Genomic DNA, 16,648 nt, shown 5'->3' on the forward strand with positions numbered 1-16,648 from the left:
AATGCAGTATTTTCATCATCATTAACCCCCCTTTTCCCCCTACCTCCTACCCCTGGTAACAACTAATAAACTTTGTTCTCTATACATTCGCCTTTTCTTGTATTTTTATATAAGTAAGATCATACAATATTTGTCCTTTTACGATTGACTTATATCACTCAGCATGTCTTCCAGCTCTATCCATAATGTAGCATGTTTCAAGACTTCATTTCTCCTGTTGGCTGGGTAGTATTCCATTGTATATATGTACCACATTTTATCAGTTCAACTGTTGATGGGCATTTAGGTTGTTTCTGCGTTTTGGCCATTGGGAATAGTGCTGCAATGAACATCGTTGTACAAGTCTTTGCTTTCAAGTCTTTTGGGTGTATATACCTAGGATTGGAATTGCTGGATTGTACCAGAACGATGTTTACCTGTGTTTTATTGACTATGCAAAGGCATTTGACTGCGTGGATCATAACAAATTATGGATAACATTGCAAAGAACGGGAATTCCAGAACAGAACACTTAATTGTGCTCATGAGGAACCTGTATACAGATCAAGAGGGATACTTCGTGGTTTAAAGTCAGGAAAGGTGTGCATCAGAGTTGTATCCTTTCACCATACCTATTCAATCTGTATGCTGAGCAAATAATCCAAGAAGCTGGAAGAATCCAGCTTGAAAGAACGGGACATCAAGATTAGAGGAAGATGCATTAACAACCAGCGTTATGCAGACAACACAAGCTTGTTTGCTCAAAGTGAAGAGGACTTGAAGCACTTACTGGTGAAGATCAAAGACTACAACCTTCAGTATGGATTACATCACAACATAAAGAAACAAAAAGGCAACATCATGATAAACAGAGAAAAGATTGAAGTTGTCAAGGATTTCATTTTACTTGGATCCACAATCGACACCCATGGAAGCAGTAGTTAAAAGATTAAAAGATGTATTGAATTAGACAAATCTGCTGCAAAAGACCTCTTTAAAGTGTTGAAAAACAAAGATGTCACCTTGAAGACTAAGGTATGCCTGATCCAAGCCATGGTGTTTTCAGTCACCTAATATGCATTTGAAAGTTGGATGATGAATAAAGAAGACCGGTAAAGAATTGACACTTTTGAATTGTGTTGGTGAAGAATACTGAATATACCATGTACTGCCAAAAGAACGAACAGATCTGTCTTGGAAGAAGTACAACCAGAATGCTCCTTAGAAGGATGGCAAGGCTATATCTCATATACTTTGGACATTGTTATCAGGAGGCATCAGTCTCTAGAGAAAGACATCATGCCCAGTAAAGTAGAGGGTCAGTGAGAAAGAGGAAGACTCTCAACGAAACGATTGACACAGTGGCTGCAACAATGGGCTGGAGCATAGCAATGATTGTGAAGATGGCGCAGGATGGGGCAGTGTTTTGTTCTGTTGTGCACAGGAACAACAGAACTGACTTGACAGCACCTAACAACAACAACAGTAATTCTATTTTTAGTTTTGTGAGGAACTGCCACACTGTTTTCCACAGCGGCTTTATCATTTTGCATTCCCACCAGCAATGAATAAGGTTTCCAATTTCCCCACATCCTCAACATTTGTTATTTTCTTTTTTTTATCTTAGCGATCCTAGTGAGGGTGAAATGGTAATCTCATTGTGGTTTTGACTTGCATCTTTCTAGTGGCAAATGACACTGAGCATCTTTTCATGTGTTTGGAGGCCATTTGAATATCCTTTTTGGTGAAATGTCCATTCAAGTCCTTTGTCCTTTTTATAAATGGGTTATTTGTCTTTTTGTTGTCAATGTTTTATATATATTTTTGTTATTTGATTCTTGTTGGATATATGGTTTCTGAAGATATTCTCCCAGTCGGTAACTTGTCTTTTCACTTATTCAGTAAAGTTTTTTGTTGACTAGAAGTTTTTTATTTTTATGAGGTCCCATTTATTTATTTTGTCTTTTGCTGTTTGTGCTTTTGTTATATTACATAATCCATTGTTAAAAGCTAGGCCTGACAGTTATGCCTCTGCTTTTTCTTCTAAGAATTTTAAGGTTTAGTTTGCACATTTAGGTTCATAACCCATTTTGAATTTGTTTTTGTGTCTGATGTGAAGCATGGATCCTGTTTCATTTTTCTGCATGTGGAAATCTAATTTTCCCAGCACCATTTATGGAAGAGACTCATCTTTCCTCATCTAATGGATGTGCCACCTTTGTCAAAATCAGTTGACCATAGATGTGCGGGTTTATTTCTGGACTCTCAATTCTATCCCATTGGGCTACTTGTCTATTGTTAAACCAGTATCAGGCTGTTTTGATTACTATAGCTATATAACCAAAGAAACCAAACCCGTTGCTGTCCAGCCGATTCTGACTCATAGCGACCCTATGAGTAACTGTATACCCAAACCCACTGAGTAACTGTATAGTATGTTTTAAAATCAGAAAGTGTGAATCCTCCTACTTTGTTCTTCTCTTTCAACATTGCTTTAGCTGTTCAGGGCCTCTTTGCCATTCCATATAAAGTTGAGGATTGGTTTTTCTATTTCTGTAAAGAAGACTGTTGAAATATTGATTGGGATTGCCTTGAATTTGTAAATCGCCTTGGGTAGTATTAACATCTTAGCAATATTAAGTCTTCCAACCCGTGAACATGGAAAAAGAGGAAGACCCTCAATGAGATGGGTTGACACAGTGGCTGCAACAATGGGCTGAAGCATCACAATGATTGTAAGGATGGCGCAGGACTGAAGAGTATTTTGTTCTGTTGTACATGGGGTCGCTATGAGTCAGAACTGACTCGATGGCACCCAACAACAACAACAACAGTATTTTGTTGAGAATTTTCCCATCTACATTCATAAGAGATATTGGCTTGTAGTTTTCTTTTCTTGTGGTGTCTTTGTCTGGTTTGGTTATCAGGGTTATGTTTGCTTCATAGAATGAATTAAGCCGTATTTCTTCCTTCTCTATCTTTTGGTAGAGTTTAAATAGTATTGGTGCCAGCTTTTCTCTAAATGTTTGGTAGAATTCCCCAGTGAAGCCATCTGATCCAGGACTTTTTGTGTGTGTGTGTGTGGTTGGGAGGTTTTTGATCCTTGATCAATCTCTTCACTTGTTATGGGTCTGTTGAGACTTTGTATTTCCTGTTGAGTCAGTTTGAGTAAGTTGTTTGCTTCTACGAATTTGTCCATTTCATCCAGCTTATCTAATTTCTGGCCATACAGTAGTCTGTAATATTCTGTCATAATTCTTATTCCTATTGGGTCAGTTGTAATGTCTCCTTTTTTGTTTTTAATTTGGTAATTTTCATCTTTTCTCTTCCTTTCTTTGCCAGTCTAGCTAAAGGTTTGTCAATTTTATTGATCTTTTCAAATAACCAACTTTTGATTTTATTGGTTATTGCATTTCTGTTTTCAATTTTATTCATTTCTGCTCTGATCTTTGTTATTTCTTTTCTTCTGGTAGTTTTAGGCTTGCTCTTCTTTTTCTAGTTCCTGGAGTTGTTGAATTAGGCTGTTGATTTGAGATCTTTCTGCATGTAGGCATTTACTGCTATAAGTTTTCCTCTGAATACTGCCTTCGCTGCATCCTGTAAGTTTTGGTATGTTGTGCTTTCATTTTCATTTGACTCTAGGAAAATTGTGATTCCTCTTTTGATTTCTTCCTTGACCCATTTGTAGTTTAATAGTGTTTTGCTAGGTATAGTGTTCTTGGTTGACAGTTTTTTGTTTTTTTATTTTAGCACTTTAAATATATCATTCCATTGCCTTCTGACCTCCAATGTTTCTGAGGAAAAATTGGCATTTAATTTTGTTGAGGATCCTTTGTATATCACTGTTTACTTCTCTTTCACTGTTTTCAGGATTCTGTCTTCACCTTTACTTTTTGAGAGCCTAAGTGTGATGTGTCTTGGTGTAGATCTCTTTGGGTTTATCCTGCTTGGAGTTTTTTGAGCTTCTTGGATTTGTAGATTCATATCTTTTGTTAGATTGGGGAAACTTTCTGTCATTATTTCATCACATATTCTTTCTGTCCCTTTCTTTCTCTCTTCTCCTTTTGGTATTACCATGATGCATACTCTAGATCTCTTGCTGTTGTCCCACAATTCCATTAAACTGTGCTCAGCCATCTTGAGCCTTTGTTCTTGTTACTCTTCAGCTTCTGTAATTTCAACTATCTTATCCTCTAATTTGATGATTCTTTCTTCTGCCTGATTAAATCTGTTGGTAAGCGCTTCTATTGTGTTTCTTAGTTATTGTCCCTTTCAGTTGCAATATCTCTTTTTTTAGATCCTCATTTTGTTCCTGCTTTATTTCCTTATTTCTTTTAGCTCTTTGTCTACGTTTTCCCTTAGTTCTTTAATTATGTTGCATGTTGTTGTATTATAGTCTTCATTTTTTGATCATCCCTAGATACACTTTCACTCTCTTTGCCATATTCATTTGGATGGGCCATTGTGTCTCTATTCTTTGTTTGTCTTGTGATTTTTTTTGTTGGAGCATTGGAATTTTTGAGGGTGTTAGCTTTCTCAGTCTTCCCCAATATTTGGTGTTTTTGCATGCACTACTTTCTGCAAGAAACTCTTAGGTGGGCAGAACCTTTGGCCTTTGCTTGCCATTTCCTGTTTTTCTCTGTGATAGCTCCTTCTTCTTCTCTGGTTTAACTGAGTTTCTAAAGTTTCAGATCTCATTTTTTATCTTTCAATCTCTCTCAGTCACACCAGAGAACCTGCTATGGTCAGTCTGCCCATCAGTGGGCACCGTCACTCAAGCAAGATATTGTATACTGATCAGTCTGTCCACCAGGGACACAGTCCCCTCTCTCTGGTTATTATTCTCTTCCTTTCCCTGTTTCTGCAATCACATGTTTAGTCAGAAAACCCACACCCAGTGAACCCCCTTCAGGCTGGGTGTTGTCCTTCAATTTTGCCTGAGATATCCTTCCCTGTCTCCTGGGGCTGCTTATATCTCAGCTGGCATTCAGGGGAAGCACAGGCAGACTTTCCTCTGTCTGTTTTAGGAGGAGGGTCTGGCATTCCCCAGAAGGACCTCCGAGACATATTGTCTTATTGGTTTCAGAGCTTCATTGGCCCTGTAGTGGTTGGGGAGTAATCTCTACTTAGGTGACTCACCTCCTGATTCTACTCTAGGGAACCTTCTGTAGGAAGGAGTTTGTATCAGTCCAGCAGCCAACAGTTACTGGTTGGGGGAGGGGTAATCACACTTTGTGTGGACCCCCAGGGAGGTCTGTCTTATTGCTATCAAAGCCTGCCCCCATAGTTTGTTGGCTGTGAATGTAGCCTGCACTCAAGATTCCTGCTTCTTAGCACACAGCAGCCTCAGTCAGCAGTCCTCAGCACCAACTGTAAGGGGGATCAGACAGACCCAAAATGATCCTCAGGGAGGTCTGTCCTGTTGGTTTCAGTGGCCTGAGCTATGGGGTACACAGGGAGGTAGGTAGAACACTGACTGTAGGGGCAGACTCCATTGCTGGGGCCTTCTGTAGCAATTTGCAACAACCTGGCAAAAACAATTACCAGGTTGGGGGAGGGGTGTCATGTTCTGGCCAGATCGCCATGGTGGTCTGCCCTGTTGCTGTCAGAGCCCCCCTGATAGATTGTTGGCTGTCAGTGCAGCCTCCACTCAAGACTCCTGCTTCCTAACATACAGCAGCCTCAGTGAATAGTGCTCAGTGCCAACCAGAAGTAGAGGCAGACTAACCCTAATTGACCCTAGGGAGGTTTGTCCTGTTGGTTTCAGAGGCCAGAGCTATGGATTGCTCAGGGAGGCAGGTAGAGTGCTGACTATGGGAGCTGACTCCACTGCAAGGTCCTTCTGTAGCAATTCACAGCAGACTTGCAGGTAACAGTGTCTGGGTGGGGGAGGGGCTGTCATGTTCTAAATGACGTGGGATATCTGCCTTGTTGCTGTCAGAGCCCTCCCTGTAGTATGTTGACTGTGGCTATAGCATCCACTAAAAATGCCTGCTTCTTACCACACAGCAGTCCTCAGCACTGATTGAAAGAGGGAGCAGACAGACCAGAACTGACTCCTCAGGAGGTCTGTCCTGTTGGTTTCAGAGGCCTGAGCTTTGGAGTGTGCAGGGAGGCAGGTAGAGTGTTGACTATGAGAGCAGACTCCACTGTATGGGCCATTCTGTCTGTTTTTAGCCCCAACTTTATCTTCCCCCATCTTCCTCTTTAGGGCTCTGAATCCCTAAGCCTCTTTGGTGATACTGTGATGATTTGCATCTAAGGTTTTCCCTACTGCTAGATAAGGGGTCAGCTTTCTCCAGTGTAGGAATCCGTGAGTGGCTCAAATGGTTAAGTGCTGGACTGCTAACTGCTAAAGTTTGTGGTCTGAACGCACTTAAAGTTCCTTGGAAGAAAGTCTTGGGAACCTGCTTCTGAAAGGTCACAGCCATGAAAACCCTGTGGAACACAGTTCAACTCGGTTATCTGTCCATCAGTTCTCAAGCTTCTAAAATTTTGTTGCTGTTGTTGACCCTCTTGTTCTTCTCTTTGTCCTTGTGAGTTTACGCCTAAAAGAAACAAAACTCTGTTTATTGTTATATTAGTGAGATTTTGGAAGGTAGCAGAAATGTGTGGGTTCAGTGTGACATATTTAACTGGAAGTCTGAAACACATTTAGAAAGCATTCAATCTTAAGTTGTTATAAAAAAAGGTTTCTTACTCTTAGGGGAAGATTGATAATTCTGAAAAATGAGATTGTCTAAATTATACTTGATATTCAAAGTATAGTTCTAGGACTAGAAATATCAGTATCACCTGGATATCACCTGGGCGCTTGTTAGAAATGCACAATCCTGGGTCTCACCCCAGACCTATTGAATTAGAATCTGCACTTTAACAAGATCTCCAGAAGATTCCTTTGGACATTGAAGGTTGAGAAGCAGTGATATGAAACTTTACTCAACTTCTACTGTAATAATAATAAAAAAGAACAATTGCGATCAAGTTGATTCTGACTTATGGTGACTGCATGTGTTTCAGAGTAGAACTGCACTCCTTAGGGTTCGTAATGGTTAATTTTCAGGAGTAGATTTCCAGGCCTTTCTTCCAAGGCACCTCTGGGTGGACTTGAACCATCAACCTTTTGGGTTAGCAGCCGAGGGCATTAATCGTTCATAACACCCAGGGGCTCCTCTATTGTAATTAGAAGAATAAGCTAGCTCTAAGGAATTTTAATCTGGGATTTTAAAATCTTGGTATATTTCCTCACTAAATTTTTCTCCAAATTCTAGAGGTTGCTGTAAGACAGAAAAGAGGAATATAAGTTTTCATAAAAATGCACTCTTTCTCCTTTATAAACCATGCCTCTACATCTGTAAGTAGATGTGAACCAAAAAATCCTTTTCATTTACCACAGAGATGTCAGACTGGCTGTGTTCAGGCTTTTTTAGATGTCCATACTTCCTGAGGCTGGTGGTGGACTTTCATAAATTAGATAGAGTCTCCAGCCATGTACTTTTGAGCAGCCAGCATCAGAGGGGGGTGGGGTCCCTAAAGGCACAGGACCAAACCAAAACCAAACCCGTTGCTGTCGAGTTGATTCCGACTCATAGCGACCCTGTAGGACAGGGTAGAACTGCCCCATACGGTTTCCAAGGAGCGCCTGGTAGATTCGAGCTGCCAGCCTTTTGGTTAGCAGCTGTAGCTCTTAACCACTATGCTACCAGAGTTTCCAAAGGCATGGGAAAGATGGATTAGTTATATGCCCAGCATCTAGCCCATGACTACTGAGTGCTCAATAAGTGACTGTGGGATGATGAATCAAAGATGAATCAGATGCAATCCTTGCCTTCAAGAGATTCACAAACCAAGGAAAATAAATTGGATAGTTATCATGCAGGGTGATCAGTGCTAGGAAAGAGTAGGCGCGGAGAAGGACATCTAACTCAGTATTGCTGGCAGGAGGAGGAGCCAAAGGGCTAAGTCTTTTAGTGAATAGAGCTTGGTGGGTTTGGAGCAGCAGCTCTCACACTTTAGTGTGAGCATTATCATCACCTGGAGGGCTTGTTAAACCACAGCAGGCCGTGCCCTACCTTTAGAATTTCTGATTCAGGAGGTGTGGGGTGGGCCCAAGAAGGTACATTTCTAACAGGATCCCCTAGGTGATGCTGATGTTGCTGGTTCTAGGCTACGCTGGAAACAGGTCTGGGAGTTAAGACTCTTACTTATACGAAGGCGTGGGGTCTTCATTGTGGAGGTTGTGGGGAACCATTTATAGGTTTTAAGTAGGAGAGTGATGGACGCTCAAGGTGGGGCCAGGTTGGAGGCCAGGAAACCAAGTAAGTGGCTACAGATGAGAAAACACTTGAAATAAGAGGGAGAGGAGATAAGATCCTCACCCAAGACTTGGTGGTCAGTTGGAAGTGGGTAGGGAAGAGAAGGAGGTCAATGAGGATCATCAGAATTCTGGCTGGGTGAGCGATGAGACAGTGTTACTCAAGATACAAGAAGAGAAGTAGGTCTGAGGCAGGGTCAGAGGCAATGGGCCAAAGAGGTAAGTTGGGGTGTAGGACATGTTGCATTTGAGATGCCAGCAGGACATCTGGGTGGAGCCTCCCGTAGACAGTTTTATTTATGAGACCAGGATGGAGGTCTGGTAAGTAATCTAGCACCTTCTCTCCTGCCACTTCCATTTCATCTCCTGAATTGTTTGGATCAGGCATTGTATTCGTAAAGAAACAAGATTGATATAACCTTTAAGGGCCTTAAGAGCATGATACTTTTTTCAAGACGCTTTCTCAAGAAAACAAGTGATCTACTGTTTTAGGGAAGAGGGGGTTAAAAATAATTGAAGTTACTAGGTCCCTAACCCTAGAAAATGGTTAATCAAGAGGGCCTCTGTATGAGAGGCCAGTCAAATTGGATCGTCTTAAGCTTGAAGGAGGAAAAATCACTTGACTGGTCAGTAAGGCCATATGACGAACAGCTGAGACTAATTAGCTGGATTGTGGGTTTTTTACAGAGATGCCTGATTTTGAAAGTTGGTGGAGTGGACCGATTTTGAAGAGAGTCTTTTGAAAAATTCTTATAAGTAGGTGGTTCTGACTTTAACATTTCTTTTGGTATTAGACGAAGAGTAACCTTTTTGAAGAGGACATGTGATTGGAAGTTGTCTCATTGTTGACGTGTTGGGAACTCAACCTCTAAAGTTTAAAAAAAAAAATTAAACACCCCATCAAGGTATGATTTTGCATTTATTTTATTTTTCTTGTAGAGGTCTGCCTTGCCAATTTTCAGGTACTTACATTGTGTGGAATTTAACATAAAAAACCACTGCATGTATTAATTATTATTATTTTTTTTAACAAAAGACTTCAAGACATCTGCTAAATTTCTTGGGATGTTTGAAAAATGCTTTTCAATTATCAGAGAGTGGGTATACTGGCTTCATTCTTCCTTTATTTTCTGTACTTTAATAAAGTAAAATAGAATTTTATTATCAAATAATATGTTTAATAAGATAGCAGAGTAAGAAATTACTCTAAGAGTCTTGCTCAGGTTTTATTATTTTAAATATTCAGAGTTTGGGGTTTTGTTTCTGGTATTGTTGATAGTGTTTATGGAGGAAAACTTTATGTGTTTTAGCATAAAGTATATTTCTTTCGTGAATTAAGTGTCTTCAGATTACTAATTTTGGTAGGCTTGATAAGGGTATTGTGGTTGTGTGAGGAAAGGTCTGTGTTTGTTAGAGATGTGTAGTGAAGTATGTGGGAGTGAAGTGCTTCGGTGATGAGTATGATGGGAGGGTTCATTATACAATTATGTCTACTTTTTGATATGTTTGAAAAATTTTATACTACCACAAGTGCATGCAATCAATATTTGTTCAGCCAACTGTGCTGGATGTTGGAAGTGTGGAAATGAGTAAGACTTGGTCCCTGCCCACTACTCCGTTGTTTAGTCAAATGTATGCATGGATCATTGTAAGTGTGTATATGTGTGTGTGTTTACTTATCTCTTCCATTGAGTTGTGGCCTCCATCATGGTTGGGTGTCCCTGGGGGCACAATCAAGGTGCTGGCACAAGGGGAGCCTCCTGTCTTTTGAGAGGCATTGAAAGGGCTCCCTTGCTCCTGAACACCCACAAGTCCAGTCTAAGAGAGTGGCAGGACCCTTATGGTTCATCTCGTCCAACCTTCTCGTGTTGCGGGTGAAGAAGGGGAGGCTTAGAAGGGCTAAGTCGTTTGGCTGATTAGGGTCAGAGCCAGGGTGTCCTGTGGGTGTCCTGACTTGTATTCCAGGGTGCTGACCAATACAGCATTTTGTTTTCTTTGCCATGAGTTCCTGCTCTTTATCTAGAAGTGAACCCAGAGCCTCATTATCAGAAATCACTGTGGGAAAGAGCCTTGATTTAAAAAAAAACCTGACATTCTCTGTTAAGATTCTCAAATTATAAGTACCCCCACAAAAAAAGTTTTGTGGAGGAGTGCTTAGTCATGAAGCCATCTTATCCATAGAATGTTCCAGTTGAATTTAATAAATTCCAAAAAAGTTTACCCCATCTTGGTTGTTTTGTTTGTCTCTGACTGCATTCTCCTTGTCCCTAGTTTTCAGTGACCCTGCAGCCATTAGACTACAAATAACATTTTTGCTGCTGCTGCTGTCCACAAGCCTGGAGCCCTGGCAGAAAGGGAAAGCCAGTGAAACCTTGCCGCCAGCAAGATGGCACCATGGCAACCAGGGCCTGTGCATGTCAGCAGGTCTTGGAGCCCAGGGCGCCCTCTGGTGCCTCAGCTGTTCGTCACCCCCTCCAGGCCCTGGTACCTGAGTGCTCAAAGTGGTTACCACTTCCTCTGTTTCTTTTTCCCCTTCTTCCTCATTTGTATAGGAATCAGGATTAAAGCCTCCTGAGATATCTGCCCATCGTTTGCTGTTATCCCCTTCCTCTTCCCTTCAAATTTGGTTGATTGAGAGCCAGAGCTTAGAGCATATCCTACTTGATAGCTCCTGAGTCATGCAAAGCCCATTAAAAACAAAAGCAGATTATCGTAGGAGCCATTGTTGTTTGTGCTGACTCTGCAAGAGGGTGCCTTCCTGCTTTCTTCTGTGCTCCTGGTTGTGGCTGCGTGGCTGGGGCCCTGCCCCCTCCACAGAGCTGAGGTCCCAGGGTGGAGCAGGGTTCAGTGGGGAGAGTGGGGTGGGAATGATGAATCAGATGGTGGGGTTGCTTTAGAGCTGGAGGCAGGAGCTTTGCTCAAACACAGATGTAAGTTATCCTCCCAAGAGCATTGATTTTTTTTTTGTTTGTTTTTTTCCTTTTCTTCCCCATGTCATACGTTATCAGGCTTCTCTGCTCCCTGATGTACTCTTAGCAGGGATCTTTTGGCTGAGTGCCAGATTCACCACCCAGCAAACAGTGAATGGACCCCCTGTTTTCACAAGAAGAAGAAAGTCCAGGTTACTAAGCTCATGCCTTGGTGTCCTGGTGACTGATGAGTCTGTGGACTATGGCAGTTTGGAAACTCTGCTTCCTGAGTCCCTCTTGAATCTCTTGCTATTCCTTACATTTTGGCTCTCCTCGCTCTGAGTGGCCATCTCATCTCGCTCATGGCCTCCGAAAATAAAGCTATGTTAATGACTCTAAAAATCTATATTGTTAACTCTCATTTTCCTTTTGAGCCCCAGTTCTGTTTACCAAATACCAATTAAACACACCTCTCTGGATATCCCTCAGATACCTTTAACTGGTCATGTCCCATACAGTATAACATAGTAGTCAAGAGTGGGCCTGGGTTTAAATCTTGGCTCTGCTATTTGCTGGCTGTGTGACCTGGAGCAAGTTACTTAACCTTTGTATGCATCAGTTCACATCCACAAATTCAGGACTTCATAGAGTTGTTGTAAGGACTAAATGAGTTAGTATTTTAAAAGGCTTAGAAAAGTTCTCAGTAAATGTTATAAATAGCATGACAATATTTAGTATTAATATGATAATAATCATCTTTTCAAACCATCTTTTTCTCTCTCAGTTAACGATAATACTAAAACTACTGTTATCTATAACTTACATGGAGTCCTTGAATTAACCCCTTTTCATCCCCACTGTCACTGACATTATTCACACCCTTACCGTCTCTCCCCATAGCCTCTTGATGCTTTGTGGTTTCCCAGTCTTTTCGTGGCTGCTGGATAGGTACAAGCCACATTTGGAGACTTGCTTCAGTGGTCAGCCTCCTCCATTAACTACATGATAAGCTCAGTGAGGGCAGGTGTGTGTCTGTCTTATTTGTGTTTTCATCAGCTTGCACAGCGTTTGGCACATGGTGGGTAATCATTAACTATTGAATGAATGAATGAAATAAACACAAACTGACCCCTCATTAGGACAAAACCTGCCCTAGAGGTCTGAGCCCCTTAATGCAGCCTGGCACAAAATTGGGTTTGTTCATCCTGCTTTAAACAAAGGAAAATACCTACATCCCTCCCTCTATCCCCAGACTGACTGTACAGTTCAGACTGTTGTGGTTGGTCTGTTTTAGGTTCTGAACCATGGTTTTGAGGCCTGGGCCAGTCCCCCTGACTGATAGTGCTAGATTACAGAATGCACATAAACATCACTTCTTGTGTCTCTAAGATGCTCACTGTTTTTGAAACCTGTTACTCCAATTGCTAGGTGTTAAAATGGAGGCACTTGAGCCCTAGTCTTTAAAGTCGAAAATAATACTGAAAAGAAAATTCAAAAGATAGGTAATGACTCTTTGATGGTTCTCTAGGAGGGGGAGGTGAGAACACTATTTCAGTTGAAAAATTTTCCAATATAATTACTTCTGCTTCTAAATAATTGCGTCTCTAGTAACTTTTTTTTTTTTTTGGTACTTCAAGACAAGAGCAACCTTATGTAAATGTAATGTGAAACATTTGAAGATTGATTTGGGGAAGATCGCCTCAAGTACCTGGTACTTTTTGGGTGTTTCACTTTTCATTCATTCAAATATTGATTTATGACCTTGAGAGCTCCCACCAAGGAGGAAACAGAATGACTTTGAAAGAGAAGTCTTGGGTAGAGAATATAAATCAAAAGCAGAAGTCAGCAAGGTAAGAGAAGAAACTAGAAGAAAAGATACAGATCAAAGACAGAATAAATGTGAAAGCCAGTAAGTTAACAGACTCAAGGAGAAAAATCACAAAATTTCTTCAATACTTACAGAAACAAAACTTGATAATATTGATACCTAGTCATGATAATCATTTTTGGCAAACGAAGAATAGATGAAGAAGTTCCTTAACTTGATAAAACTGTCCATTAAAACCTACAGCAAGTGTTGTTAACAGTGAAATGTTATAATGAAGACAAGACTGCCTGGACCATGGCTATTCAATATATATGTTTTTAATTGTGATTTAGGTGAAAGTTTACAGAGCAGATTAGTTTCTCATTAAACAGTTAATTTTTTTTTCTATTCAATATTTTTGGAGGTTGTAACTTCCACAGTAAGACAGGAAATATAAATATAATAATTAGAAAGGAAGACCTGGTGGCACAGTGGTTAACTGCTCAACTGCTAACCGAAAGGTGGGCAGTTTGAACCCACCAGCTGCTCCGCAGGAGAAAGATGTGGTAGTCTGCTTCCATAAAGATTTACAGCCTTAGGGAGCAGGAGAGCAGTGGGATGTAGACCCCAAATTCTCATAAAAAGACCAGACTTAATGGTCTGTCTGAGACTAGAAGGACCCCCGTGGTCGTGGCCCCCAGACCTTCTGTTGGCCCAGGACAGGAACCATTCTCAAAGCCAGCTCTTCAGACAGGGATTGGACTGGACAATGGGTTGGAGAGGGATGCTGGCGAGGAGTGAGCTTCTTGGATCAGGTGGACACTTGAGACTATGTTGGCATTTCCTGCCTGGAGGGGAGATGAGAGGGTAGAGGGGGTTAGAAGCTGGCAAAATGGACACGAAAAGAGAGAGTGCAGGGAAAGAGCGGGCTGTCTTATTAGGGGGAGAGGAATTGGGAATAAGTTGCACGGTGTATATGTTTTTGTGTGAGAGACTGACTTGATTTGTAAACTTTCACTTAAAGCACAATAAAAATTAAAAAAAAAGAAAAAGAAAAAGATTTACAGCTTTGGAAACCCTGTGGGGTGGTTCTTCTCTGTCCATAGGGTTGCTATGAGTCAGAAATGACATGATGGGAATGGGTTTGATTGGGTTTTATACATATGAATATATATATATATATTTGTTTTAAAAAGATACAACTTACCATAGTGAAAAACAAAAAGTACGTATTAGTAAGTTTAAAGATGTGTGAGATCTTTATGAAGAGAATTTATTTACTAAAAACATCTTTAAAGAGGACAAATAAATGGAAAGATATGCATGTACTTGGATATCCATCTTCCTCAATTTGATCTGTAGATTTAATACAGTTTTAATAGAAATCCCCATAGGGTTTTTGAGAAACTTAGATGAAAGTGTGAAGGGTCAACAATGATCATGATAGCGTGGGGGGACCAATCCTCCCAGATATGAAGTAGTATTATGAGGTCGTAGTAATAAAAACATTGTGGCATTGGCCGGGGCATAGTCACATTGAACAATGGAACAGAATAGAGAGCCCTGAAACAGATATGGTGAATCACTGGGGAAAGGATAATTTTTTTTTCAATAAATAGTGCTGTGACAGTTGGGTATCCTTAAGAATGAAATTGAATCTCTAAATACACTTTTAAAAAATTCCCAATGGATTTTAAAAAATGTGAAAGGCAATACCTTTAGGAAAATAATGTAGAAGAATGTATTACTTCAGGTAAAGAATGAGTTCTTTAATGTGATATGAAGAGTAAACCAAAAAAAATCAAACCCAGTGCCGTTGAGTTGATTCCAACTCATAGCGACCTTATAGGACAGAGTAGACCTGCCCCATAGAGTTTCCAAGGAGCACCTGGCAGATTCGAACTGTTGACCCTTTGGTTAGCAGCTGTAGCACTTAACCACTACACCACCAGGGTTTCCGATACGAAGAGTACTAACTATAAAAAAAAGATTGGCTACTTTAAAATTAAGAGCCATTAAAAAAATGAAAAGACAAACTGCAAACAGGAAGAACAGATTCGCAGCATACGTAACTGACCACTAAGGGTTAATATCTAGACTATATGAAGACCTCCTGTATGTCTGCAGAAAAAGACCCCAAAGAAAAACAGGCCAAGGACATGAATGTGCCTTTGCATAAGAGGAACCATGGCCAACAAATTTTAAAATATCCTCAACCTCATTAACAAGCAAACAAATGGTAATTTTGATCATAATGTGTTACTGTTTTGAGATTACTTATACTACCAAATATTGGTAAACATGTCAAGTTAGAGTGTAAAATGGTACTATACTGGAAAATATCTTGGCATTATCTTATATAATCAGACATGCACATACCTAAAAAAACAAAAAAACAAGCTATTGCTGTTGAGGTTGAATCCAACTCATAGCGACCCTATAGGACAGAGTACAACAGCCCCATAGGGTTTGCAAGGAGTGGTTGGTGGATTTGAACTACCAACCTTTTGATTAGCAGCCGAGCTCTTAAGCACTGGGCCACCAGGGCTCCTGCACATACCTAAAAATACCTAAGACCCAGCAGTTCCACTCCTAAGTGTGTACCTACCCTAGAACAGAGCTCTCCCTGCTGTGCCCTGAGCGGGCTCAGATGTGTCGAGATACTGAACCCCTTGTCCCTTGTGGTGGCTGGCTATGGCCTGGGGTTGCTGGAGCCCCAGACCTGTTGCCTTTGATCATGAATATTTGCCCTCGTACGTCATACAAATATCCTGAAAAAGGCTGTGAAGAAATTTCCTAGGGAAACTCTTGCAAGTGTACATCAGGAGACATGTACATGAATATTTGTAGTAGTATTGTTTTAAATGAGAACAAAAAGGGAATTTCCTGTCTTAGTTATTCTCTCACAGCCTATGAAGCTAGAATTCTGAATTCAGGATGCTAGCTCCAGAGGGAGGGTTTTTCTCTCTGTTGGCTCTGAGGGAAAGTCCTTATCATCAACCTTCCCCTGGCCTAGAAACTTCTCAGCACGGGGACCCTGGGTCCAAAAGACACGCTCTGCTCCTGGTTGTTCTTCCTTGGTGGTAACGAGGTCACTCTCCTCTCTGCTAACTTCTCTCTTTTATGTCTCAGAAGAGATTGACTCAAGATGCAGCCTAATCCTGTGTACTGTGTCCAGCCTCTTTATCATAACTGCCTCTAATCCTGTCTCATTAACATCATAACCCAGTGCCCTCAAGTTGATTCCGACTCATAGCGACCCTATATAGAGGTAGGATTTACAACACATAGGAAAACCACATCAGATCACAAAATGGAGGACAACCACACAATACTAGTAATTATGGCCTAGCCAAGTTGACACACATTTTTGGGGGTCACATTTCAATCCATAACAATGCCCAAATTTCTGCCGAAATAGAAAATGGTAAGTTGGGTGTATTCATTTAATAGAATATTATACATTAGTGAAAATGAGTGAACTCCAGCGACATGTAGCAATTTGATTAATGTCTGGAAACATAAAATCAGTGAAAAGCAAGTTACAGAAGACTGATACAGCATGCCACTTTTATGAAGTTCAAAGAAAGCGAAAACAAGCAACCTGTTATTTAGTGATGTATATATATGAATTGGAAA

General features: G+C 40.7%; 1 protein-coding gene across 3 annotated transcripts in view; it reads left to right on the plus strand.

The window, feature by feature from the left end:
* RAB27A (RAB27A, member RAS oncogene family) overlaps positions 1–16,648 on the plus strand; it is an 87,281-nt gene that overhangs the window by 15,544 nt on the left and 55,089 nt on the right. For 2 of the 3 annotated variants that reach the window (XM_003418323.4, XM_064267526.1), the window contains exon 2: positions 9,088–9,198. The exons of the other annotated variant lie outside the window; for it this stretch is intronic. The gene's annotated coding sequence lies outside the window, so the exon portion shown is untranslated. The remainder of the gene's footprint in view (positions 1–9,087; positions 9,199–16,648) is intronic. 3 annotated transcript variants of the gene reach the window in all.

Source organism: Loxodonta africana, chromosome 13, assembly GCF_030014295.1.
Source record: "Loxodonta africana isolate mLoxAfr1 chromosome 13, mLoxAfr1.hap2, whole genome shotgun sequence".
In the NCBI taxonomy this organism is placed as follows: Eukaryota; Metazoa; Chordata; class Mammalia; order Proboscidea; family Elephantidae; genus Loxodonta; species Loxodonta africana.